Source organism: Mesocricetus auratus, unplaced genomic scaffold, assembly GCF_017639785.1.
Source record: "Mesocricetus auratus isolate SY011 unplaced genomic scaffold, BCM_Maur_2.0 Super-Scaffold_100015, whole genome shotgun sequence".
Lineage (NCBI taxonomy): Eukaryota > Metazoa > Chordata > Mammalia > Rodentia > Cricetidae > Mesocricetus > Mesocricetus auratus.
The window spans coordinates 60,554,283-60,580,999 of NW_024429198.1; the positions used below are offsets into that span (position 1 = coordinate 60,554,283).

Here is a 26,717-nt window from a genome sequence, read left to right on the forward strand (position 1 = left end):
AATTAAATTTGTTAAATCTGATTCATTCTGATTCAGAGCAGTGATTTCCAAACTTTTTAAATCAAATATCCTAGTCTTAAAAATCATTGTACATCAAGGGTAATATAGATTTCTTTACTTATAGGGTTATATGCTATCACTTACATCTTAGACATTGGAATAGCACTTTGCTATGAATGTATGATATCAATAAAGGAACACTACATAGAAGAATGGTTATTACTGTTGATTCATTCTGAGTTATATTTCCCAATATAGCATATTAATCACTGGCACCAAAGGACATGCTGTGAAAAGCGTAAGATTTCATACACTATATTCTGATTAACAGTCATCCCTTTCCTTCTTTTAAATGAGTCTGTTGTTCAGGCTCAGGCTTAGGGCTAGATCCACCTCACATCTCCACCAATCTAACTTGGCATCCTTATTTGTTTTTAGTCTACACGGTCCAAACTGTGCTTCCCATATACTCTTGGGCCTGTGGCTATGCAATAGAGTATTGTCAATCTACCAGGGCCATACCATAAACAAAACTAACTCTTCCATTCCAAAAGCCATCGATTACTAATAATCCCACAGCTAGGGGTCAGACTTCTTGCTCACTTCAGCCTCTGTGCTGGGATTTTGTCGAGCTTAGTATGGGCCACTCTTGTGCATACGGTCAGAACCATACACTGAAGAATACAGTTTCTTTGTCGTTTCCCACTACCTCTTGGTGGATTCAACTTTGTCAGGAACAAGGAAAATTCCACCATCAGCTTCTCTCACCCTTTCTAGACTCCAGGGATCCTTTCCTGAAAGATTTTTGTTGCTAAGGGAGCAGGCAATCTGATCTTGGGATAATTCATTTTTATTTACTAATCATATTAACTTGAGCATGCTAGAAGAGATGATTCAGGAATGGAAGGTTCCCAGATTATAAAAAATACACATATTTAAATTAACTTGTTTGAGTGATAGATCACATCTTTTTTGCTTTCTACAAACTATGATTGACATAAGCCTATCTGTCAGAGGTCTCTATGAACCCCAAACAGATCCCAGATTATTTCTGTAACTAAATTAAAAATGCATCTTTACATTCTTGTTTTAACGTTTAATTTGAAGGCATAGGGTGATGTCATTCTTAAGCCTGGTCTCCACATGTACGGGTGATCAAACTTTGTTTCTAATTAAACTTAATAGTTTTTGTTCTTGTATACTGCTGAAACTTCATCATTATTTAACAATATTTTTTCAAATAACCAAATATTTGCTTTGTGATATGGTTATTGTCTTACTGATATGTTTTTTTTTATTTTTTACTATCCACTTGGCTGTATTTTGTGGGATAAGTCTTCTAAGCTTTCAAAGCTTAATAAATTTCTAGAACTGGACTTTAAGAATAAAAATTTATTTTGCTGACAATGTCAGCTCTGTATTTGCACATTTTTGATAACGTTTGTTAATTTCTTCTTTATCCTTTTGTTTCCTTCCTTATCAGAATTCCATCATTATTATTTGTTCAATCTTCCTTCTATGCTTGTACTATTAGTATTTCAATTCTGATTCAAAGGGTCTTCATTTGGCATTGGCGTGACCAACAAGAGAGAGCTGCCTTCTACAGGTCATGACAATTTGTTCATAGACAGGACAAATAATTGCTGATAAAATACCAGAAGTATCTTAATGAACTACTGGGTAAAAGAGATGCATTTTCCCCCGGTAACAGTAAACTTGGAATGATATGTGACTGATTGTAATTGTCTCAACATTACAATGGAAAAATCTATCTGAAGACAGAGCCATAATATAGAAAAGAATAATGGAGAAAAATAAATACATCTCGGTGATACAGTTCACACTTGTTAATTACGCAATTTTTTAAATTTCGGTTGTGCATTTAATGAATTCATGTCCTTTATTTTTGTCTTTCCCAAAACCCAACTTGATGTAGGTGCTCTGATTTACAACTGACGTAATGAACACCCAGAGAAAGGCATGGTAGTCATAACAAATGCACTGAATGAGTCTCTTTAATTCACTTTTCCCAACTCACAGAGTCAGTCTTCTTCACGCAGTCAGGCCCAACTTTCAATTCTGCTTGTTCCAGTCTGTCCTAGGCTACACGTGCATGACCTTATCACCAATAGCGGGAGAAAACGCTCATCTTGTATTCGTCCTATGGTGTATTTTATTTCCTGCCCTCCTGAGCAGAACCCGGGCATTTCGAATAATTCTAAACATCATGAAGCTTCTCTGTATTTACAAACTACCCCCATCATTCGCAAGTGGCTTCAGTCTCCAGAAATGCTCTAGAAGTCCTACCTGACTTCTCAAACCCAGGCAGTTTCCCTATACAAACTCTTCATTCTTATTTAGGGCAGACATCACAATTAAGGAAATAAATCTGAGCGCCTTCAGCCTGTGATCCCAACAATCTCTTAGAAACCAGGAGGAGAAGCAAGCCAGTGAGAGAGATCTGAGTGCTTCCAATTTAGATGATGAGCCCAGAACCAAAAGGAGGAGCAGACTCAAGTAAGACAAAGTATTCTGGGGGGAGAACAGAGTCATTTTGCTCATCTCATCACATGCCGGGCTTCAGAGAAAGTTGTCTTGATTTCTTTCCTTGCAGTTTTAGAGACAGCCTGACCACTTTTATGAAAGTCATGTTCTACATGCAATGCTCTTTTTTTGTTTTTTGCTTGTCTATTTGTTTTTTGGCAAGGTCTCTCTGTGTAACAGCTGTGGCTGTCCTAGAACTGGCTTTGTAGACCAGGCTGGCCTCAAACTCCCAGAGATCCATCTGCCTCAGGATTAAAGGCGTGCACCATCACTGTGTGGTGGCACAATGCTCTTGAAGTTCTCATATTTACTCTAAAATTAGCTTGTGCTATACTATCATATAAGTTTTCTTGATCCTGATTATAGCTCCTGTTGTTCCAGAAAGGACCTGTTATCTCTTGGTCACCATAGTTTCTTCCTTGAAGAGTTCTCTGGGTGAGACTGAGGTCAGGCACCTTTCTTGAGTGTCCCTAGCTCCTCTTAGTGCTATAATATCGTCCTGTATACTCCCACAGTGAACATACAAAGCATTTTAGAACAAGAACACCCAGGCCAAATCAAACCAGTTATATGGTACCACATGGCAAGAATTTAGCCATAGCATACAAATAATGGCTTTAATTAACTACTGGCTGTATCACTTGTAATAATCTTTTTATATATTTTTTCTTCCTAAATTTCACTAACAGTTCACTTGATTATAGGTTCTAGAAACATAAGCCAGCAGTTTGAAAGTTAAAAAAATAGTTCAATATTAGAGACACAGTTTATATCTCTGATTTTTTTCTTCTTCCTAAAACCAAGAAAATTTCATAGGCTTGTCTGTGTGCAAGCAGTTAAAATAAAAACCCAAATCTAATAAAGGTGATGGGACTGCTGCATGCTGAGTTTTTATTATAGGAAACAGCTCATAGTGTGCAGTAAAAGCTGCTTCACATCAGGCTGTTTATCAAAAGGGCAAAAAAAAGTCTTCATGGCCCGTCTTGCTAACTGTGGATGGTAAATTCTTTCCTTCAACCTTAAAATGAATAATACATCATAGAAGTGATGAGAAAACTATCAAGTCCATTGACAGTGAAGGAAGCTTTACCCTGTTTTCTAACATCGTTTCTTTCCCCGCAGAAAACACATTTAATATGGCAAGGGCAGTAGTAAATCGGATGATCACATTTAAGCATCACTTAAAAGGACAGAGGTTAGAAGTAGGATGAGCCTCCAGTGCTGCTGACCACGCTTACAGGGTAGTGGGCACCAGTGTTCTTGGGAATCTCAGGGGTTATCTCTCATGGAGTATCACTATGAGCTGAGCTTTTGCGGGGGATACTGAGTGCCCACGGTTAGTTAGTGCATGGCAGGATTTAAACTGTGTTTTTAAAAAGCCTCAGTCTAATTCCTGCTGCTACCACAAAATACCACTGACTGAGTTGCTCATAAAGGAAAACAAGTCAATACTTTCCAAGGTGCTTATGAACTGCAAGGTTATGGGATCTACTAAGGTAATATAAAACATTTATATCATTTATTATTTCATTATTAATCATCATTATTAATATGCGTGTTTGTGTGTATGCATACGATGTGCATGTTTGGGTGTGGGCGCACACATGACATGGTGCATGCATGTAGTAGTTAGAGGACAAGTTGTGGGATCAAGGATTGAACTCAGATACTTAGGCTAGTGTGGAAAATGTATCATGTATTTTAACTTCTTTTAATCATGTGACCTTCTTCTGACCTTTTGATAACTGAACTTGAAATTCAGAGAATCCCCTCATCTCAAACTTTCTAACATAATTAAGAGTATGAGTATTCTTTGGTGTTCTATGACTCTGTTAGCAACTTTTCTGGGTATTTGACACTACCATTAGTCCCTTGCTTGACTAACTTAATCTGATTTCTGAAATTTGATGTTTATCCACATATTTCCTTATAAAATACAGATTGAATAATAGTTCAGAAAACTCAGTTTGGCAAGCATTTTCCACCTTTCATGTCTGGATATCTTCCTTTTTTATTATGTTCATCATTTTCTATGTCTGACCAATCTCCAAGTAGATGGTACTCAAGCTCACTGCAGGAATCTTGCATAGAGAGTGTCTTAAAGTTTTTATTTTTATCATTTTATTAACTCACTTTGGTTTTACATGCACGTTTTCTAAGGACCCCTACTTCCAGATTATAGCATAAGTTCAGAATTGAATGAATTGTCAAGACTGTTTGACATCTGTCTGGTAAAATGTCTGTAGTTTTTTTTTATCTCTTTCAAGACAGAAAAGCTTAGGACATTGGAAGTGTAGAGTATTAGAGATTTTAAGGGCTGTGATGATAAGATAACTGCATTCATCTACATTCTTCATTAACTGCTTACAGACGTATCTGACACTTATTGTTCACTCGCAGGTTACTAAAGGGCTTTCTATGATGAGAATCATCTTTCAGAGAGGAATTATGTGAAGTTGAGTCTTCAGCTGCATGAGTGAGACATCAGGGAGTAGAAGAAGCTAGGAACACAATCTGTAAAGGAGCCCAAGGTGTTAGGTCGTTTAGGAAACCAGAAAGTGAGCACGCAAGTATATTGTGCTACAAAGAATGATGCTGTGATGTGTACTGTACTAACCGTGATATTTGTATCCATTCAAAACACGTGAGGAAATCCATTTCCTTGTGAAATTCTGATATCAACAATCTCAGAATTAAAATATGTATATTTGATGAAAGCTAATTTACTCTAATTCAATGTCCAATAGTTTCTTATAATATTGACTTTCCTTCTCCAAAGTCTATTGAGCTAAAATAAAGTATTACAAAAATAAAATACAGCATGTAACCAATAGTTATTAAATTGGGAAGACAATTACAGACGTTCAATAACTGTACCAGATGGGAGTACAGGAAGTCAAGGTTGCCAGAGAATCTTAAATTGTGCTTTATATCTTTGCCTACATTCCCTGGAACCCATACTTTTCTTCAGGGGCACCTGCCTAACTAATAACTACATTGTACATTGAAAATTGAGTTGCCAACAATTTCAAACACTTGTTTGCAAAATTCATTTTTTTTCTTGTTTATAAGATTTATTTGAAAAACCTCCTGTAGCTTTGTGGGTGGGAGCTTGGTGATATCTCACATGCAGAGGGAGTTATAAAGAACCTTCCCCACGGGAACTCAGCGTGTGGGAGTTATATGGTCCATTTTCACAGGCCTTTAATAATACTCAGCTCAAGCCCTCTTCTTGCAGACCACTGTTTATTTTAGTTTTAGTGCAGTTTGTAATTATTTGTTTTTTCCCCCCGACTATCATCACTCTGTCAGCGTATTACCTTCAGCAGTTACCAGGAAGGAATTAATGAATTACTCTAAGACATAGGGGGCTATCTCTCAGCCTTCAGCAGAAAACGGAACCTAGTGCACATCAATGCTGCTCCATACTCACGGCCCTCAGTAGAGTCTGCACAATGGGTTCAAATGTAATCCGCTCACACAACTGCAATATAAACAGGTTGTGAAAGGCTTACAGAACAATAATATCATGGAATTTCCTCATATGAACTTAGTAAGCCACTGAAGGCCATTACTCAAAGCAGAATTTCATGGCTTTTACGTTCTCATAGTCATCTTTTGTGTCTATTGGACAAACAAAAGTAAATAAGTCTAAAACAATTAGCTCACACTTGTATCTTCCCTGCCAGCACAACAGCCCCAGCTGCCAGGGTCTCCCAGGTGAAGTGTTACAGTGCCCACCCGACTGCCAGGGTCTCCCAGGTGAAGTGTTACAGTGCCCATCCAACTGCCGCTGCCTGATTCCCTCCTCACTATTAACCCGTTTTCCATCGAACAGCCAGACAGGTCTATGGAAGCCTATCCGTGCCCTGTGCCTATGCTTTGATATTAAAATTAGCACCTAAATTTTCATCATGTAGACTCATGGCAAACAATAGGGGCAGAAAATAAATTATTAGAGCACACTGTGTTTATTTTAAATGTTCATCATTATTTGGCAATTTCATCCTCTCCCATCATCTCTCTAACAGTTACTGGTGACTGTTTATTCTTTCCTCATACTATATTCCAAATATCAGAGAGAAGATTGATTTAAACAGCAAGTTTAGTGTATTTGTTATTGCAGACTGTCTTACCAGACGCAAATATTTAACTGGATGCTAATATTGCTAATAAGCATAGTCAGTTCCTTATGCAATACATGACACAACCACTGTACCTGAAGTCAGTGCTGCTTTGGATACTCAAACATCTAGAATCACAGGCATTTGTCTGCAACATTGTTTGCTTTTACCATAATTTTAATTTAACTTAGGAAAAATTATTTTTAAAAGATACATAAGCAGAGCAAGGAACTCTAAATACGAAGCCTAATTCATAACATATGAAATAATTCCCAGATTCATAAATGGTTAGATTTGCACAAGGGTCAGAGCTAAAAGTATGAATTTTTAATTAAGATAAATGTTAAACCTTATACATGGACTAGAAAAAATACATGAAAATGCAATTCTTATTTAAAATTAACATACGGATGACAGGACAAGCCTATCATGTTGCATGGACCACGTAGCCAAGTTATTGCTAGAACAGCTGCAGAGCACACATGTGACTCTGAGCTAAATAACCTAACGGCAGTGAAAATGAGAACCTGACAATTGTCTTCAATTTGGGCACTGATAAAATAGTATGTGTAGTATTGTGCAGTACTATGAATTGTTTTTAAACGAATGAAACCTATAAGAGGAGTCATTATGGAGGACCCATGAACAACATTGTACTGTTTCATATTTTCATACTGACAAGAAGGAAAAGGAAACACTGCTGAAAAAATTGGAGTTTTTACAAAGACCCCTGTCCTAAGAATTACCAGAATCGGGGCCATAAGAGTAAGTAGTAATTTTTAATCATGTATATTAGTGGTAGACAATAAAGGCATAAAATAAGTTATCAGAACATGCAGATTAAAATAATATTTACAAATTTTATATTCATTGGAGTTGAATAATACTATTTGCAAAATTAATGCAGCACAAAGATAAAAAAATAAGATGAGAAATATAAAGATAAAACTTTGCTAAAACAAACAACTATTAATTCTCAGTACAATTTTTAAAAATATAATTTATTATCCTCTTTTTCCCAGCTGATAAAATAACAACCATGTTTTAAATCAGATTGAAAAAAGAGTCAACAGTGGTGGCTCATACCTCTAATCCCAGCAGTCAGCAGTCATGAGGTAAAGGCAGGTAGATCTTTGTGAGTTCAAGGCAAGGCTGGTCTACAGAGTGAGTTCTAGGGCAGCCAGGGATAAGACTACACAGAGAAGCCCTGTCTCAAAACAAAAAAGCAAACAGAAAAAGAAAAAAAGAGCTCTCTTAACATAGATGTTTGACACTGATCACCTGGGGGTTTTATTTAGTTTCAGATGTCTGACCTAGCCTGTTCTCCAATACCACTGATCACTTGGGGGTTTTATTTAGTTTCAGATGTCTGGCCTAGCCTGTTCTCCAATACCACTGATCACCTGGGGATTTTATTTAGTTTCAGATGTCTGACCTAGCCTGTTCTCCAATACCACTGATCACTTGGGGGTTTTATTTAGTTTCAGATGTCTGGCCTAGCCTGTTCTCCATTACCACTGTCTGTCACTGAATACTGTATGTCAATGTGTTGCTGCTCAACCATAAAAGATGTTTCATGGCAGCTTTTCTGTCAGGGTTCTTTAAGTTTCGTGGGAGTTAGAAAGCATTCCCTTAGCCATTGTGGTGGTATGGAATGCAGGGTTGCCTTGGCAACCTAATTTAAACCACAAAACAGGGGATGTTTTACAGGGTAATTAGCATGCATTTTGGTGCATTTTAACCGGATGCTATTTTGTACCTGAGGTATTTATTAATGTCCCTATAAGGGATTTTATAGAAAAAGCGTCACTTTGCTTAAAATGAAAGTATTATTGTTAAAAATTCCATTTCAGGAGGATTCTGTTTTAATTGCTTCTCAAAATTATTTTCCTTTTTCAGGAACAAAATCTGTTTCTTAAGACCTTAAAAACCTTTACTTAGCCCCAAATCAGGTTTTGGATAGTGCAGCAAGTAGATACTGCTGAGACCATACTCTGCTTTTAAGAAAATCATCCATGTCACAGTTTTTGTTACAATTGTGCCTCTAAAATGAAACTGAGTTAAGAGTGTCATTCCGTGTTCTGGCAAATGAGCGACACAGCCACTCATATGCACACGGAAGGACAAAGTGGCAGAGACAGACACCAGACGATGTCACAGTGTTCCAAGGAACATGTTACTACACCTGCAGGTTCAGGGTAAGAAAATACGCAGCAAGCATCACTCGTATAAGAGCTGATAAACAGATAGAAGCTGATGTTCTCAGTAAATGAAAGCTGCTTTCCCTGTATGCCCATTAGCTCTCGAATTCCCATTGGTTCTTAAATTAGATGTCAACAGTCACAGCATGGCCTGAGTCAGCGGTGTCCACTCACTTGAGTTGTTCTCTGTTATCTCTTGACATGACAAACATTTCTCGTTCCTGTCTCACTTTTCAGGCAAGGACGCTTTTTAGCATCTCAGCTTTGTGATTCTGCGTTCCCCAGATTCGCTGACAGTGAATGGCAGGTGATGAAGAGTGGATGTAGCTTCTGGGCAGAGCAAGATCTTCAGGAAGAAGAGTGAGGGGCCACAAAAGAAAGTCTTGCAGGTCCCTGAACCTTTCTTTTGTTTGCTTGCTTTTTGATGTAACTCTGTTATGTATCTTAGGCTGGCCTTGAACTCACAATGTTTCCAAAAGCACCACCATGCCTAGATTATTGAGCTTACCAGCACAATTTTATCTAGGAAAAAACCCAAACCAGAACACATCCAACTTTCTCTGAATTTGAAAATGCAAGACTGGAGACTGAGTTCTGGAACCAAGGTTGTATGAGTTATCCTTACTGAACTTTTTATCACACTAAATCATTTTCCAAATTAATAATAATATGTTAACATTAATAGTTTTAAAAACCGTTTTGTAAAACAAAATGTTTTTGAGAACAGTACTTTTGTACATTGCTAAATTACTAATGTCTAGCTAAATAAATAGTATTAGAATACAAAAATTTCTTTATTTAGTATGTTACAATGTATTATTCAGTTGGAGCCTACAAAACCTATCTGGACACACAAAGTTGAAAATGTAGTATTTAATAGTCTTTCCAGGTAACCATGGTTAGTCTTTACTTTGGTACCTGAACTTCACTAAATATTGCTGCAATGTAGGACTCAAACCATATAAATAAACAGCAAATACTCCATTATATTTAACCTATGTGGTTGTCATGAATTTTAAATGAATTTTGCTTGTGTAATATTAAGTATTCTTTGTTTGGATAGTATTGCTTCACTGAACTATGCTGATATTGACAGTATCGATGCATTGCTTGAATATTATCCAAGGAATTATACTTGTTGGTATCACCATGTGTTTCAGAAAATATTTTATATGTATAGCAAGGAGGCAAAGTGGGATATCAGATAGAATCCTTTAATAATTCTTAATGCCCCTTCCTGAGAGTTAAGCATGAACATCCACTAAGCATTAATAGACTTTTGACTGCTTTCCCTTAAAAGCATGGGCTCCCCTTCCACCTTTTTGAGAAATTACTAACTAACTTGTCAAGTCACAATATTCATGGTTTATATGTCAGTCATGATTTTAGGTAAATATGGTACTCCATAAAAAGAGGCCACATTATAACTACTTACAACTCAATGACAAAATTCTCATTCTTAATGCTACAAAATGTATTTGTGCTCAACTGTAGCTTCCATTTTATGCATACAACAGCCCAGGGATATACTGATCTTCCAAGGAGGACATCCTTAAATGAAATTGGCCCTTTAAATGTATTTTAACTCACCTTTTCTTGCCCTGCTTGGCCACAAAGAACTTAACAACTAGTGCAACTGTGACATTGATGTGGTCTATGCTGAAAGGTCATCATTACCTAGATTTGTTATCATATTGTCTGTAGAATCACAGCACACTGGGAAGAGCTGAGAGCTGCTTAGTATGATTATGGAATTGTTTGGCCTCATAGGATCTCAGTAAACAGTTACAGAGAAACCGGCCTAATTATGCTTGGGTTTTGAAGAGAAATAGCTACTCTGAATCTGTAAATGTGGTACTCATAGAATTTTAATGTTATTCTGATAGAGCAGACGACATTAGGTGAAGTGGGTGACAACAGTAGAACTGATTGTGTGTAAAACCTTTTGGCTGAACAAACAGGAAACACCAAAGAGAATTACCTGTTATCACAATAATTTTCGAAGATAATTCCTGCGGTGTGTTTATGAGGGCACGTCGTAGCTTTAAAGTATGCACCACAGTCTCTGAACCACTTCACATTTTTTCCTTTCTGAGCTTGTTGATTTTGTTCTTTCTAACCGTGTTCCTGAGTCACTCAGTACATACATTTGTTAATTTGTCTTTAAATAAAATAAAGTCATTATATTCTGGAAGAGACGATTCTTCCTTACAATTCTCCTGGCAAGTTGTAGTCTTTGCTCTCCTGTTTTCTTCTAAATGTGCCATATGTTTCATACATTTTTTAAGCACTGAATAAAGTGTTCATACTCTGGGAAAAAAAATGAATGATACAATAAAGCATGTTACCTGAAAACTATCATATATCCTGAGTCAGAATAAAAAAAATAAAACAAATAAGACATCCCAAGTCCTCAAGGACCAATTAGAGACAGAATTTCCAGAGGAAAGATTATTTTATAAAAAGGGAACATACCATTTCCACACAATGTAGATAAATTAGATGTGACTGTGCCCAGAGCTTCAGGAAGTATTTGTTTAAGTATCAGCTGATATTAATATCAGAGTATTAAGGGTGTGTTGATTATGCTTGCAGAATAGCAAAGTGAATGGAAGCTGCCACTTTGGGCATGTGCAGATGAGATGCCAGGAAGAACCCAACAGACTTTAATGAGCTGTCAGAGTGTCAGAATTCTAAGAAGGCTAGATTAAATGTGAATAAGGGATTTATGAATTTCCAGAAGACAGAGCTTGGTAGCTCTCAAGGTTGTTTTGCTCAGTGGAGCAACAGTAAAGTCATTTGGTATTTCTGGTCTCTGGGTTGTCTGGGCTAACCAAGGGAGTATATTCCTGCTGGCTAGTGCTAAAATATTGATGCAGAAGTTTGCATCGGAGTATGTTTCCTTAAGACTTACCATGAGATTCTGGGGGAAAGATCTACATCATAGGAAGAGAGGCTAAGGATTAAAGAATGTAAGAGGATTAATACTTATAGAAATGACTCAAAAGACAGAATAAAAAAAAACACAGGATCCATTCAAGAAATAAGCCTGGGACCTTAACAGAGAATTCTCAAAGGAACAAAATTACAGCTAAAAATCATCTTTAAAAGTGTTCATCATCCCTAGTAATTAGAGATCTGCAAATCAAAAGAACTTGGAAAATTCATTGTACCCCAGTCAGAACAGCAAATATCAACAGAACAACCACCACCAACAACACCTGAACAGATTGTGAAGGAAAGGGACCCCTCACTCATTGTGGTGGGATTGCAGAGTGGTGCAGCCACTGTGAAAAAAATCAATTTGGAGAATTCTCAAAGAGTTAAAAGTAAATCTACGATCTGAGTCAGCTATAGCACCCCTTAGTCTATGCTCAAACTTGACATCCCACTCCATAGATGCTTGCTCAGCCATGATCACTGTTGTTCTATTTACAATAGGTAGAAAATGGAAACTACCTAAATGTCTTTCAGTCAGCAAATGGGGAAAGCAAACGGTGTGCAGGTCCACAAGGGATTCCTGTTCACCTGTGAAGAAAACGAAACCGTTGTAGGTAAATGGATAGAATTAGAAAAGATCATACTGAGTGAGAAATCCAGAAAGATAAGCATCATGTGTTCCCTCATTGCTGGTTCTTATTTCCAAATCTTAAGATACGAGCACACAAAGAAGATGGAGTAATTGAAGTAATCAGGATGGTAAAACAGAACCATTGCCAGGAGAGGAAGGGCTGAGGTACAACAGGGATCAGACTACCAGGGTGGGTACAGGTGGTCTGGTGAAGGAGACAGAAAGTGGCGAGTCCTTAGGGAGGGGGAGGAAGGTAGGTACAGAAAAATATGGGAGGAAGATAAATGGCATAACAGGATACAAATAATTCCATGGGGGAAATGGAAAAAACGGACTTTTGCGTGGGGCATGCAGGTGCAGGAGGAAGGTGATTAATAATAAAGATGTCTGAAATAAATACAAGAATCATACTATTAACTATTTGCCTAAAAGGCCATAATACACTTAATTCAATGTGTAAATATATATTTTTAATGAATGTTTTTACTACTTGGGTGACTCCCTCCAAAATCCTTACCAAAACCCCAATACCAGACATGACAATCCCTCTTTTGAGTTGCTGGGAGTCTTGTCCAAGAGACGCTCAAAACCTGCAGTCTATACCTTTTGCCACATACTCACTCCAGATGTGGAAAGTAAGCCCTAATTTTCTGAGGATACCATGCACTTCAGAAACAGAACCCAGAGACCCCTGACCTGGAACTGAGCAGAATGCCCCCTCCCTGAGCACTAGCTCTCAAGGTACAAGGAGGCAAATTGAAAGTTCCCAAAGCAGTGAGGCCACCAAGAGTCTCACAAAGGTAATGTCTGTGTGTCACAACAGCAACCAGCATGGCATGACAGTCCTAAGGGTGCAATAGTAGCATGAATAACCTGGCAGTTACCAACAGCTCTCTAACTGGACTTGAGACCTGCCCAAAGAGGGGAAAACAATTCCTGGTACTAGTTAACTACCAACTACTAGCTAACTACTCAATGCTAGTGAAGTCATAATTATTGGGGCAGAATCTACAACCTCTAATTCCTCATACCAGCATAATCACTAACAATGACCTATAAATATGTATCCTTTTATCCACAATCAGGTGTAATCTTCACCCCTCATCAGGGGAACTTAAGTTTGCAACAGATGGAGATCATTATAGAAAACCGCAGCCCATCAAAGTGCAGAATTGTGGTACGAATCCCAGTACATAAGCAAAACATCCCTATGCCTAAGGATCGGGGAACACTGTGAAAGAGGGGGCAAAAAGAGCTTAAGAGCCAGAGAATCAAGGAGTATGCTGTACAATTGTGTCTCCTGCTAATATCAGAAGCTATACCCATAAAGTCACTAACATGACCACCCAAATGTGAGCTGAACAAGGAAAACAACAATGGACACGCCAAAATGGATACGAATGGGGGGACGTGCTCAAACCTGCACAGATGTTTGTAAACTGGGCTGCGCTTACATTTCTTTCTTGGTAGCCTTCGGAATACACGCTGTCCTGCCAGCAAAACGTGCCAGTGCAATGTTGGCACAAGGCTTAGGAGAGTAGCCAACCAATGTCTTATTGACGGAGGGCCCACTCCATGAGAAGGAGCCCATACCTGATACTGCCTGGACTTGTTAGCCCAGAGACACAGGATAAAACCAAATACGACTGGTCTCTAACAAATGTAGTGATAACATGATTTTCAATGATATTCTTTTATGCTGTAGACCAGTGCCTTACTTAGTCATCATCAGAGAGCTTCCTCCTGCAATGGATGGGAATAAATAGAAACCCAAAGTCAGAAAATATGCAGAGCATGAGACTCTGGAGCACAAAGCTCTAAATGGGATGTCTCCATCAAATCTCTCCCCCACATAGCTCAGGAAACCCTGCAGGAAAATGCAGCAAAAACAGTGCAACCCTGTATTCCAAGAGATTTGCCTACAGGGAGCAAATTGTTACATCAGATACCCAAAGGGGCAGTTTGGTGGTTTGAAAGAAAATGCCCCCCAAAAGGAGTAGCACTACTAGCGGTGTGACTTTGTTGGAGTGGGTGTGGCCTTGTTGGAAGAAGTGTGTGGCTGTGGGGCTTTGAGAGCACCTCCGCTCAAGCTACTCCCACTGTCATAGACCACTTTCTTTTGCCTGCAGGTTGTAGGACTCTCAGCTCTTACTCCAGCTCCATGTCTGCCTGCATGCCACCATGTCCTACCATGATGATAACAGACTGAACCTCTGAATTATAAGTGGATCACCCCAATGAAATGTTTTTCTTTGTAAGAGTGGATGTGGTCCTGGTGTCTCTTCACAGCAATGGAACATAACCCCAACCCTAACTAAGACAAGCAGTAGATAGTTGTTAGGTGATAAAAATGCTGAAAGTTAATTTTCCTTTGAACCTGCAATATTTTCACCTCTCTACATCAGGTAAGTTCAGGTCAGTGAAACAGTCTTGCAGAAAGGACAGAAAGGGCAATGTTTTTGAGAACTTTCATTCATACTTCTTACTCATCAGGTTAAGAGATACTGAATTGTGTTTTGTTTTGTCAACGTTTTTATTAAAATGTTGTGCTTTTCAGAAGGTAGAATGTTTAATATGGTGTTCAGGCTATCAAAAATTAAAAGAAAAAACAATGTAATAATTTTTTTGAACAGGAGTCTGATGGGGAAGTCCTGTGTATATGTCAATAAAGCACTGTTGGCCAATAGGGAAGCAAGATAGGTGGGACTTAGAGTTGAGGAGGATTCTGAGAAAAAGAGACACAGAACAGTCATGATGTAGCCGCCATAGGAATAAGAGATCCGGACCCTTTTCTCTGGTAAGAGAAATACTTAGATTAGCAATTATGGGTTAAATACTTAAGTCAGAGATAGCCAGTAAGAAACCAAGCAAATGGCCAACAGCTTCATAATTAGTACAGCGTCTTGTGTGTTATTTGGGGACTACAACATGGCAGAGCCAAGGCGGCTGGCATGGGGAAAACCAAAGCAGCAAGCAAGGAAGGTTACACTCTACAGGAGTCAGAGTTAAGGTTATCTTACTCTAACTTCCCTACTAAAACTTAAAATTTTCTGCCTGTTCCTAAAGATGGAAGAATTGAGCTATCATTCTGGGTAGTTTCCAATCAACCAAGGGGCTAAGAATTTCATCACCTATATTCCCAGGACTATAACATGTGTTTTCCAGCCATGCTACAGCCTGCCTACCTAATGCTTCCACTAATGCCCTTGAAAAGTGACTTGACTTTTATAGTTGTTCTACAATTACAAAAATTATCAAAGTTTTATCATATTGGAATTTAAAACTTGGGGTAACATAAATATGTGTTCCTGGGCCCATGGCCATTCATATTAGGCACAAGAATAAATACTTATTCCTTCTCTGTGAGGTAAAAGTCGTTTTTGTGCTAAAAGAAGAAAGTGATTCTTAAGAAACTGGCAGATAAAAACAGAATCCAATTGAAAACCAGGCCATCCTTGTTCATGAATGCCCTCTCCTCTGTTTATTCTCTTTTGTAAATGCCGGAAAGAATGGTATAACATGTACTTCTTGTAAACCATCACTGCATGTAAAATTCATCAAAGACTGGGCTGCATCAGTAATCTTACCAGTTCTAGAAACAACAAAGGTATAATCTTGCTGTCCTGTTTGGACAGGCTTTTTAATCTATGTTGATGCTACTAGAAATGCTTTGAGATTTACATAAAGCCTCTGGAATTCCTAAGAGATCCAGCAACCTCACGGCAAGAAGAAAACTTTGTAAGAATGGCTTTATATTTGAATTATATGTTGACCTTGCTTTTGAGTAATTTTCAAGGCTGGAGGTAGAAAACATAATGACCAAAATCAAAAGTTCTAAAGCTGAGGGAAAAAGAGGTAGGGAGGATCTGGAAAGAGTTTGGGAAGAAGAAAAACATGATCAAAATATATTGTATGAAAACTTTTAATTGAAAAAGTTCAATGTTCTTATTGTGATTATTGAATTTTGATATAAAAAAGTAATTCCACCAGGTTTAAAAATGTTTGCATTTGTGTCACAGAGTTTTAGTGGAGGAAAAATGTTGGAGAAAATCTTTATTCTGACAACAAAAGGAAAGGTAATATATAAAGACTTAGGCAAAGTTCTGCAACTGGAAATAGACTTGTATTGAACTTAAACTTCTGTGCTATTCTCTTTCTTCCACTAAGCAACTTAGCCATAGGTCATGTGAACTCTTCTCCAGGATGATTTCATTTTGAGCCATGAAAACAGAGCACTTTAAATAATCCCAAAGTCTATTTTAAGTTATTTGTCATTTAATTAAAAGACAGTCCTAGACAAAATCTGTGGATCCAACTCCCCAGAGAGAATCACACATAGATGAGGCTCCTACATAGAACTGGTAACTACAGTTCCCGAAAGGAGCTTCTAGGACTGTCTAAGGACCAAGAAATAGAATTAAAGATTTCTAGGCTTTTAATGAGATATTTCTGGGCCATTTTAACAGATAGCAGGGTTCACTGTTGTGGGGTTTTATAAAATCTTATCAAAATTCCTTATTCACAGCAAAAAAAAATCAATGCTCTTTCAAAGTAATTTCAAATAGACATGCTCATTACCAGGTCATTACTTAGCTGGATAATTGCTGTTCATATCGGCAACACAAATCACAGAAAAACTTATTAAGAAAACCCATTAATTTTTTCTGATAAGCTTCATTATACAATATCTTCTAATTAATGTAATCAGTACCATAAAAATACAAGATAAAAGGGAGCCTTGAGGTCATCAGTATCTGACTACCAGGAAGTGAGTGCACATTCTCTGGAAAGAGCTGTCCATTAATCTTAATGAAGGATTCTCACTGACCACAGAAAAAGCCTTTCTGATGACGGTTAAGTCTCTCCACGCCTCAGACAACTCCTTGGATTTCTTTTTTAAAGAGAGTAAGTATTAAGGTTCAAATATCTTCTCTCTAGGAAGCGTCTGTGCCACTTTACTGACTCTGGGATTAGGTCTATAGGCCTTCGGGTGTCGGTTTCAGACCTCTTCTCTTGCTTGGCTTTAACGTTAGGCAGTGTTCATCTCCCACAGTGTGTTGCGTAACCTTTCAGTTTGCATCCTGAGCTTCACATACATGCTCTTAACTGATTTCTCTTTTAGAAGTCTTTGATATGTTTTTCAGATATACTAATGTTTTATGGCACCCTCCTACCCAGAATGATAGCTCAATTCTTCCATCTTTCAGAGTAGGTAGAAAATTTTATGTTTTGGTAGGGAAGTTAGAGTAAGATAACCTTAACCCTGACTCCTGTTCAAAAAAAATTATTGCATTTTTTCTTTTTTAAAATTTAAGTTAGAAAAAAACGCTTGTTTTACATGTGAATCCCAGTTTTCTCTCCCTCCCCTCCTCCCCTGCCCTCCACCAACTCCCTAGCCCATCCCTTTCTGCTCCCAGGGAGGGTGAGACCTTCCATGGGGGATTTTCAAAGTCTGTCATGTCATTTGGAGGAGGCTTGGGCAATTCATGGGGCCTCTGGTAGCGGGTCAGTATTTATACCTGGTATTACAAATGAGCTTTGGGAGCCCACTCCACATAGAGGGATACTCTCTTGGCCTAGACACACAGGGGAGGGCCTTGGTACTCTTCCAAATGATATGACAGATCCCCCATGGAAGGTCTCATCCTCCCTGGGGAGCAGAAAGGGGATGGAATGGGGGCTGGTGGAGGGCAGGAGAGGAGGGGAGGGAGAGAGAACCTAGATTGACATGTAAAACAAGCTTGTATCTAATTTAAATTTTAAAAAGGGGGGAAAAGTGAGCATTAAAGATGAATGGATTCAGCATGGCAGCATGCTACGTGTGTGGCCTTCTTCTAGACTTGAAATTATATTCACATATAATAGGTAAGGCTGAGTTGCCTGTCATAAGATGTAAGAGCTGTTAAATATTAGGAATTCAGTTTTTGTTTAAGCTAACAGAGGATGGAACTGTCTTTAACTTAGTTGAGAATTTTGACAGTGGGACTGCACTATATCATTTGATCTTCTTGCAGGACTCTTAAGAGTGGGAGCATGTGTGTCTGTGATTCTTTTTCCTGCTTGTTGGACTCTTCCATCTCCTGGGTTGCCTAGCCCAGCCCTGGTGTGAGAGATTGTGCCTGGTCTTATTGTAGCTTGTTATGTGCCCTGTTCAGCTGATATTCCTGGGAGGCCTGATCTTTGTTGCAGAGAAATGGAGGACCAGTGGGTGTGTGGGAGAGGGGATGTGGGGAGAAAACTGGGAAGAGAAGAAAGAAGGGAAACTGTGACCGGAAATGTAGTGTATGAGAGAAGAATACATCAAAAAGGAGTGACAGGAGATAGATGTAATGTGAGGACCATCAGGGGAGAACTTTAACCTTGGATATTTCAGTTTTGTGATGAACACTTTAGTTCAAATGGAAGTTTTTAAAATCCACTGTATAGAAATGGTGGTTGTCCCTGGGGAATTTAGCAGTTGTTTAGTTTTGTATCTTTCATTTGAGCAAATTTTCAATCTGAAAAAAATCCACTGTGCTTCCTCCTATAGAAATTCATGATAAAGATGTGTCATTTAAATCACATCATGTTTGTTAGTAGGCCTTACTTGGTGTAGACACTCTTTGTGTACCTGGACAAGAAGCAGTCCTCAGGAGGTTGGAGCTACACGTTTGTTGGTTGTAACTGACTCCGGACTTCATTTCTCTTTTTTCCGGTAGCTGTGTTCTGTGTTGGTGTCAACAAGGCGCTATTCCACGAGCCGCTGAAGAGGCTCTTCACAACTCACACTGCTTATGCTTTTGGCACAGGTGTCAGGCCAATTGTTTTCAAACACAAAAGCCATAGTGGGTCATAAAAAGTTGTGCAGATTGAGGTGTGCTCAGAGAAGTAAGTTGAGTTCTAATTGATCAAAGACGAATAACTCTATTAAGTCATACTCTACCTGCCAAAAAGATAACCAATTTTACTTCCAGTAAAGAAAGATGAAAGGAAGCAAACTTCATCTTTGAAATAACTTACGAAGACATCAGTGCCCTGTGAGCCATCCCAAATCACAGCACCTGGATCACTCAAAATAAAAGTGCTGATACCTCTCCCAGAGGTGCCAGGCTGCTCTGGCCAGCAAGGAGGTCTCCATCAGCAAGTCTACTCATTCCTTTTTAGATGACAACTTTTTAGGGTCACAGATTGCTATAAATCAGAACACAAACCGCTGATGCAAACTGACTGTTACTCCTCAGAAAGAATGTGTCACTTTCTGTTTCCCATATGCACAGAACATTTATGAAAGCCTGCTCTGGAGTGGAAAGATATAAAGCATAAGTTGGAATTTTAATATGTAAAAAGATGTAGAAATTAATGAACTGAGGGTCAGCCCTCTCTTATGACTAGGAAAGTATGAAAAACCTTAAGCTAGTGGTGGCAAGCAATAAGACACAAATCACACAGAATTATGAATATAATTATAACCACGATATGATATTTGCTACATATTATTTAGCACATTAATCCATATTTTAAAAATATTCAGAATAATAAGAGAATAACGTAATAACCTAAAGACCAAATGCATGTTACACCTAAATGTCACTGTTGAGTGGCACAAAGTGTCAGCTTACAAGTCACCTACCCTGCAAACACTGAGCACAGTCTCTTTCAAAGACCGGCCTCCAGCTTGGCCCTTGAGTCAGCCCAGCCCTCTTTTGGAAATAGCAATACAGTAGGCGAATACGATGCTTGCAAAAATTTGAGAGCAGGTCTCCAGGGAGAAAATGGTGGATTCTTAAGAATTTTTCAAGTCCCAGGGCTCAACTCCATCCAACATGACTGATTCACATGATTCACACCACATATGTGAACTGATTTGTAAAGCGAAGATCATACACCATTAGTCCTCACAAGTTCTTGGACATCAGAGTGAGGCAGCCTCAGTGCCTTCTGGGTCAGAGACACTGCTATGTCCCTATTTGTTGAATATTTTACTGAAACTGTTACTGAATCATGCATGTCAGTGTGGAGAGCAGACAAAAATAAAAGACAATAGTCTACTCTTAGCTCTGATATTAACTAGCTCTCTACAGTATTTGAGCAAGTCTGTTCAATTGCTTTATCCACAACATCACAAGAGAATAAAAAAGTTAAATGACTGCTCCTGACAGCTTTCTACAAAACCAAAACAACCTGAAAGGGTATACAGTAACATAATAGTGAGTGATAGTTAACTCCTGATTAGCTGTGCACACAGGTAATCTATAAATAAGAAGCTCATTGCAACATCAAAGGCATCCATCTGACAGAGGGTCCTGATGTGCCTGAGAGAAAGTGAGAAGTACCCTAACTCCACTGCTATACGTCCACTGGAAAGTTGGGAGTGCCAAATGAGACATCTTGATAATTAAGTCACATAATTTAGTGTGTGTAGAAATGCAGATTCTGGCTAGAACCTCTGGGTCAGGGGCCAATGAGACTCTTCATTACCAACAACCAACAAGCTTCTAGAAAATGTTGCAATCTAGCTGGCCTGGGGACCAGGCGCAATATCCTGAGGGGTCTGATAGAAATAGAAGCATTTTTGTTGTTGTTGTTTCCTTGTTTGTTTTTTTCAGATTATATGGCCTAGAGAGAGAGAGAGAGAGAGAGAGAGAGAGAGAGAGAGAGACAGAGACAGAGACAGAGACAGAGAGAGAGAGAGACAGAGACAGAGACAGAGAGAGACAGAGACAGAGAGACAGAGAGACAGAGACAGAGACAGAGGGAGACAGAGAGAGGGATGAAGGAGGGAAGGATGGAAAGAAAGAAGGAAGAGGAAAAGGTAGAGTACTTTGTGTATGACGACTTCAGACAGAGAGACTCAGTGACTATGCTATGTCTAGTCTCTACAGGTGCATTCTTGAGTTCAGGCAGGAAGTGTGGTGGGGGTTCCAGATGATACTTGGAATTACAAACAGCTTTCTTAACAAGTCTGAACTATGGTCAGTACAACATTCAATCCAGTTACTATTAAATTGATCGTTTGAGTCACTGTTTTCTCAAATTAGATTTTCTTTTAATACTTTCCATATTGTTAAATGGTTTTACGGAATGAAAGACAGCAGATTATATTTGAAGAGTCTTGTTCACATCATGGAAAAGAAAATCCATTTTGTGACTAGTTTGATCTGTAATAATTAGTTTCACGATTATTATCCAAATGTCTTTGAATAATTAATTGGATAATGTTCGTGTAGTTTTGAAATTATTTCCCACCAAAAGGTTAACAGTTATTGCATGTCATAACAATGATATGCATGAAGAGTTTGAAATAACAAATTAGCATTGCTTTTGAAGCCAATTGTGTTTGTTGGAAATAAAACTGAATTGAAATTCAAAGTCTGACTGGGTTAGATTATTTTGAGAGGTGTCAGTTTTCTTTAGATGGGAAATAAGAGATGAAGTTTGGACCAGAGAAAAGAGGCAAGGTTTTAGAGCAACTGGAATCTGAGTTTGGATTGTTGGTTAGCTAAATAATTTTTGTGTCATGGTTGAGAGAAGTCATATAAGTTTTCTGAACCTCTATTTTCTGGCATGTAGAATTGAGATAATACCTGTGTTTCAGAACTCTCGTGATAGTAAGAGAGAATATTATTTACCAAATAGGTCCCAGGCACAAAGCAAGTATCTGATATTTGTTTGTAGCAAATAATCATTGTCATTTATTTTATGGAAAATGTATCATATTGTTATACTGAATTTTGTAATGATTAACATGTGATTATATATCTTAAATATGAGCCATTTATTTACATCAAATTATATAACATTACAGTAATAACATGAGCTCCCATAAGAATAGTGGGTGGTGTTTCTGTGTCAGCAAGTCACAGAGAATGGACACAGCAAGGACCTCTAGCACAATGCTCTTTAGACGCTGCTTCCAACTGTGCTTAGGTGCAGTCTTTACAGGACATACATGGTCAGTGTAGCTTGGTAGATCAGGTAGGGCAGATTACAGCGCTCTAGAGCAGAGAAGCACAGGGGAGTGGGCAGGAGGCTGAGGAGTAACATCAGAAGCAGCTGCAGAGTTAGCAGGTGCAGGAAGAATCAAGACAGGGAAACATTCAGGTCAGGAGGGCTATGGCAGACACAGAAAGGCTGGTAAACGCTGAATCTTTAAAAATGCTTCTGTTCCTTATCTTTATTACAAGCGCAAGATGTCATGAAAATGCCCAGACCTGAGAAGATCAACAACCAAGTCATTGCTGTCCATGCGGGGATCAGAAAAGTCATTTGTTCAAGAAATACAAATGAAGAGACAGGTGCTTGAGATCCAGCTTCTGAGCAAAATTGTAATACTCCAATTCAAAACAAATGTTCTCTGTCTGCCTTATGTGATCAGATAGCACTGTTGAAATTAGAGGGACTGGTAACATCCAAATTACTGGAGTTACTGATGAAATTTGTATTCAATAGCTAATAAGATTATGCAAAGAAGACCACAAATGCTGGAATCCTTGCATTTGTATTCTAACACTTCACGCTGAAGCCTATGGTTCCATTCCACTGCAATTACTAGAGATTAGAAACACTGTCTGAGCAATATGTCACACATAGAAGCTATTACAATTCATAAACTGTTTATTTCCTAAGAAGATCTTGTTCAATTCTTACTATTTTAGGTGTGGTTTTGTTATTTTTATTCTTTTAAAACAAGAGTGGTTCTATTGAATGTATTCTCCAAGAAAAGAAAAGGCTTTAATTCTGCATTTTTATTTTCAAATAAAGCATATGCTCTATGAGTAACACATAGATAATTCACTTGCTCATGTTATTCCCAGTTTTTAGAAGATCGAAAATAAAAAATGGCCTTGCATTACATAGGAACACAGGACCAAAAAAATCCAAATTACTGCTGGAGCCACTGATTTTTATTGAAATGTCCTAAATAATTTGAAGTCCTAAGATGTGTTTTTCAGACTCTAATTCAAGTAGGTGCCAAAGTACATTTCATGCCACCATTAGTCTTGGCTTTGTATTCACCACAGGTCAACAAATTGTCACTCATTTGCTTAGACACTGCATTAAGAGCTGGACATTCAAGAGTGACTAATGTCAAGTCCCTGACCTTGACAAGCACCTGCAAACTGAAACAAACTGTCTTAAGATATGGTGGCGCGGTGTAATTCTTACCAACAATTTAAACATTTGTGCTTACACACACAGATAAACGTAGTCCTCACCTCTCATCATGGGAACTCTTCTTTGCCACAGATGGAGACTACTATCACCAACCCAAATGCAGAGTTGTGGAGACCAGTCCCAGTGGAGGGATCTACAAAGTACACTGACTTCCAAGGTTCAGCAAACATTGTATAAGACGGGGAAGAAAGGTTATGAGAGTCAGCACGTCGGGAGTTGGCTGTGAGGTTGTGTCTCCAGGTAATGTCAAGAGCTGCACTGATAAAGTCCCATCAATGTGATTGCCTAAACAAGGACCACACCAAAGTGCACACCAAAGTAAATAGGAAAGGCCCATGATGCTACACAAACACTACATGAACTGAAGAGATGCTGGGAGCAGGAGAGGTGGTTTTCCCAAGGAAGAGAGGACAGATTAGCTGTCCTGTGTCAAAATGGTTAGCCCTGAAGAATATATAAAAGTAACATTATCCATTTTACGGACAAAATAGGTTTATTTAGGGATATATATGCATACATGTATATGTACTCAATAACAATAATGAAAAAACTGGTCATGAATTTCAAGGATGGCAGGGAGGGGTATTTGGGGAGGCTTGGGGAGATGAAAGGGAAGGGAGAAATGTTGTAATTATGTTATAATCTCAAAAATCAAGGTAAAATATAAAAAGATATAATGACAATCCTAAAGCATTTGGGGCAAGAATACGCACAGGAGGGGGAATCGATTCCTTCAGGAGTGAAAGACGCAGGACAGAGGAGTTTTGTTAGAATACTACGGCATATTGCTTGTTCTTGAAGTAAACGTACAATTTCCTCACCTGGCCCCTGTGAGATGTTTCAGGAAGTTAAAACAGTGTGACTGAAGGAGCAATATAACTAGGAAGCCAGAGTAACTCAGTTCAAATACACGATAAGCGAAAGATTGCAAATCATATAGATCTGATTGGTAACAGCAAACTTATGCATAAGGAAAATGTAAAGCCCAGGGAAGCCTTGCACACTGGCATGCCATAATTGCAGATTTATTAAAATATTTTGGGTGCCAGTGTGGAGAATGGATGGGAGACAGTTACTACTGAAGAACAGACATTAATCAAAAAGGCATAGTCCATATCAGCCAAGTAGAATATATCCATCATATGCATCACCAAGCACAACGTATCCAGTGCCCTTGTGACCTGTCACTCTGGTGACATTTTATCCACTCATTTTTCACGGTCTTTCAGGGCTGCAATTCGGCCAACCTACAGTTGGAATATCACCAAATCAGATGGAAAGGTGTCACTGCCTTGAGCTCTTAAGAGATTCCCTCTTGCTGTTCTCATTACCTGTGCACCCTATCACAAAAAAAAACTCATGGAAGAAACACGAGAATCTGGTCTAATCCATGTACATTTCATTTCTGGTGGACGGACGCCAACATTGCACAGATTTTTAATTTTTTGAGGGACATTCTTGATCATCTTCTACCTCACATTTGGCCCAAGCCTCACCTTTTCCGTGGTTCTGGGAATCCTAGTTCTTCTTGTTCTGCTCCATGTCTCCCTCAGCCACTGACTCTGTGCTCTGCTAGCTGCTCCAACTTGAGCCGTTTGACATTGGCTTTGCATCAGTTGTTATTACTGTTGACATCTGCAGTATCAGTTCTAAGAAGTGGCTTTCAGAAGACTGCAAGACTGCAGCCACTCCCGTAAAACAGGGAGGAGTGGCTTCCGTCAGCAGGGAAAGCAAAGATGACACAAGAGTAATCAAGCTCATTGTAGGGAGGATGAAACTGAGTGGGTCTGGTTCTCAGAAGATAAACGGCAGCCGATTTGTACAGAATAGGATGTCAATAAACAGAAAGGGGAGTACGCTGTGCAGGCTTCACCTTTATCAGCACGAAATTCACCTGGTTATCCATGTGCTATTTTGAGATTTAAGGGAGGTCATTTTGGCATGGATGAAGTATCCTTACACAGAAAAAAAAGAGGAAAAGAGTTTGTGGTGGAAAGGAAACTTAACTTTGGATAAATTTGAGAGCTTGATGCAAAGACATAAACCTTGACAGGTGTTGTGTCCCACAATCTGCTTCTTGGAATGTTCTGGTATCCATCTCATCTCTCAGTCCTGGCACAAGTCCTGACACAGCCTACTCTAGCTATACTTTATCTATAGTTCCCAAAAGTTGTTTGAATCTCAGCTGAAAACCCTGATGGAGAGAGAAAACATCATGCAACTGTTAGGAACTGGAATCAGGTTTTGCAGAATGAAGAGGATTTTCAGAAATGAAGTATAAAGACAAAATTTTAAAGGGAATAGTTTATAAAAATGCCACTTTAACCCATGGAATCACGAGGCACATGGGGGATTTGCGTGAAAATGAGAAGGCTGCGTTTTATAGACAATTAATGCTATTGGGAACTTTAAATATAACTCTACAACTATTACTTCTAAGCAATGGTTTTCAAACAGGGAAGGAGTTTTCCTCCAAGAGTTTCAAGACAAGGTTTAACAGGGGGAGGTTGCAGCAGGAACTACTGGCTTAGTGGACAGAAACTTGGAAGTTTCAAACACCCCTGCTACAGAAAATCCTCTGTAACAGTTTATCCAGTCAAAGTGCCAGTATTGACAGAATTATGTAGTTGTACTTGCTGGCCAGTTTTAGAGAACATTCTATATTCTTTGACTGGCTGCTAGTCCACTAAAAAGGAAGGAAGCCAGGAAGGGTTCATTTCATGTAGTATATATTTGCTAAATAGGTTTCATGGATGTATGCCATTGATAGTGCTGTGGCATGGTGATGCAGAGAAAGAAACCAACTCCCTAGCTGCACACAGTTTAGAATCAAGTGAAAATAATTTAGTAAAAGAAAAAAGTCCATGTACAATAGACATTATGTTCAGTCTAGAGACTGAGGATGCAGAAAACTGGAATGCTAAGTGAGTAAAAGTTGTCCCCGTCAATGGGAAGAGAAATAGTTTTGCCAAACAAGAATTGAGAAGGAATTACATAAAGCAGGAACAGAGCTTAGAGGAGGTAGTGTGTGATAAGGCAAAAACAAGAAACACCAACCAACCATGAGTTGCTCAGTGTCATTTTTATTACAAGTTGTATTAGTGTTTGGACCTGATTTCCGGT

General features: G+C 38.6%; 1 protein-coding gene across 4 annotated transcripts in view; it reads right to left on the minus strand.

Annotated features, from left to right (window-relative positions):
• Positions 1-26,717, minus strand: part of Rit2 (Ras like without CAAX 2) — a 354,330-nt gene that overhangs the window by 40,200 nt on the left and 287,413 nt on the right. The gene's annotated exons all lie outside the window — the stretch shown is intronic.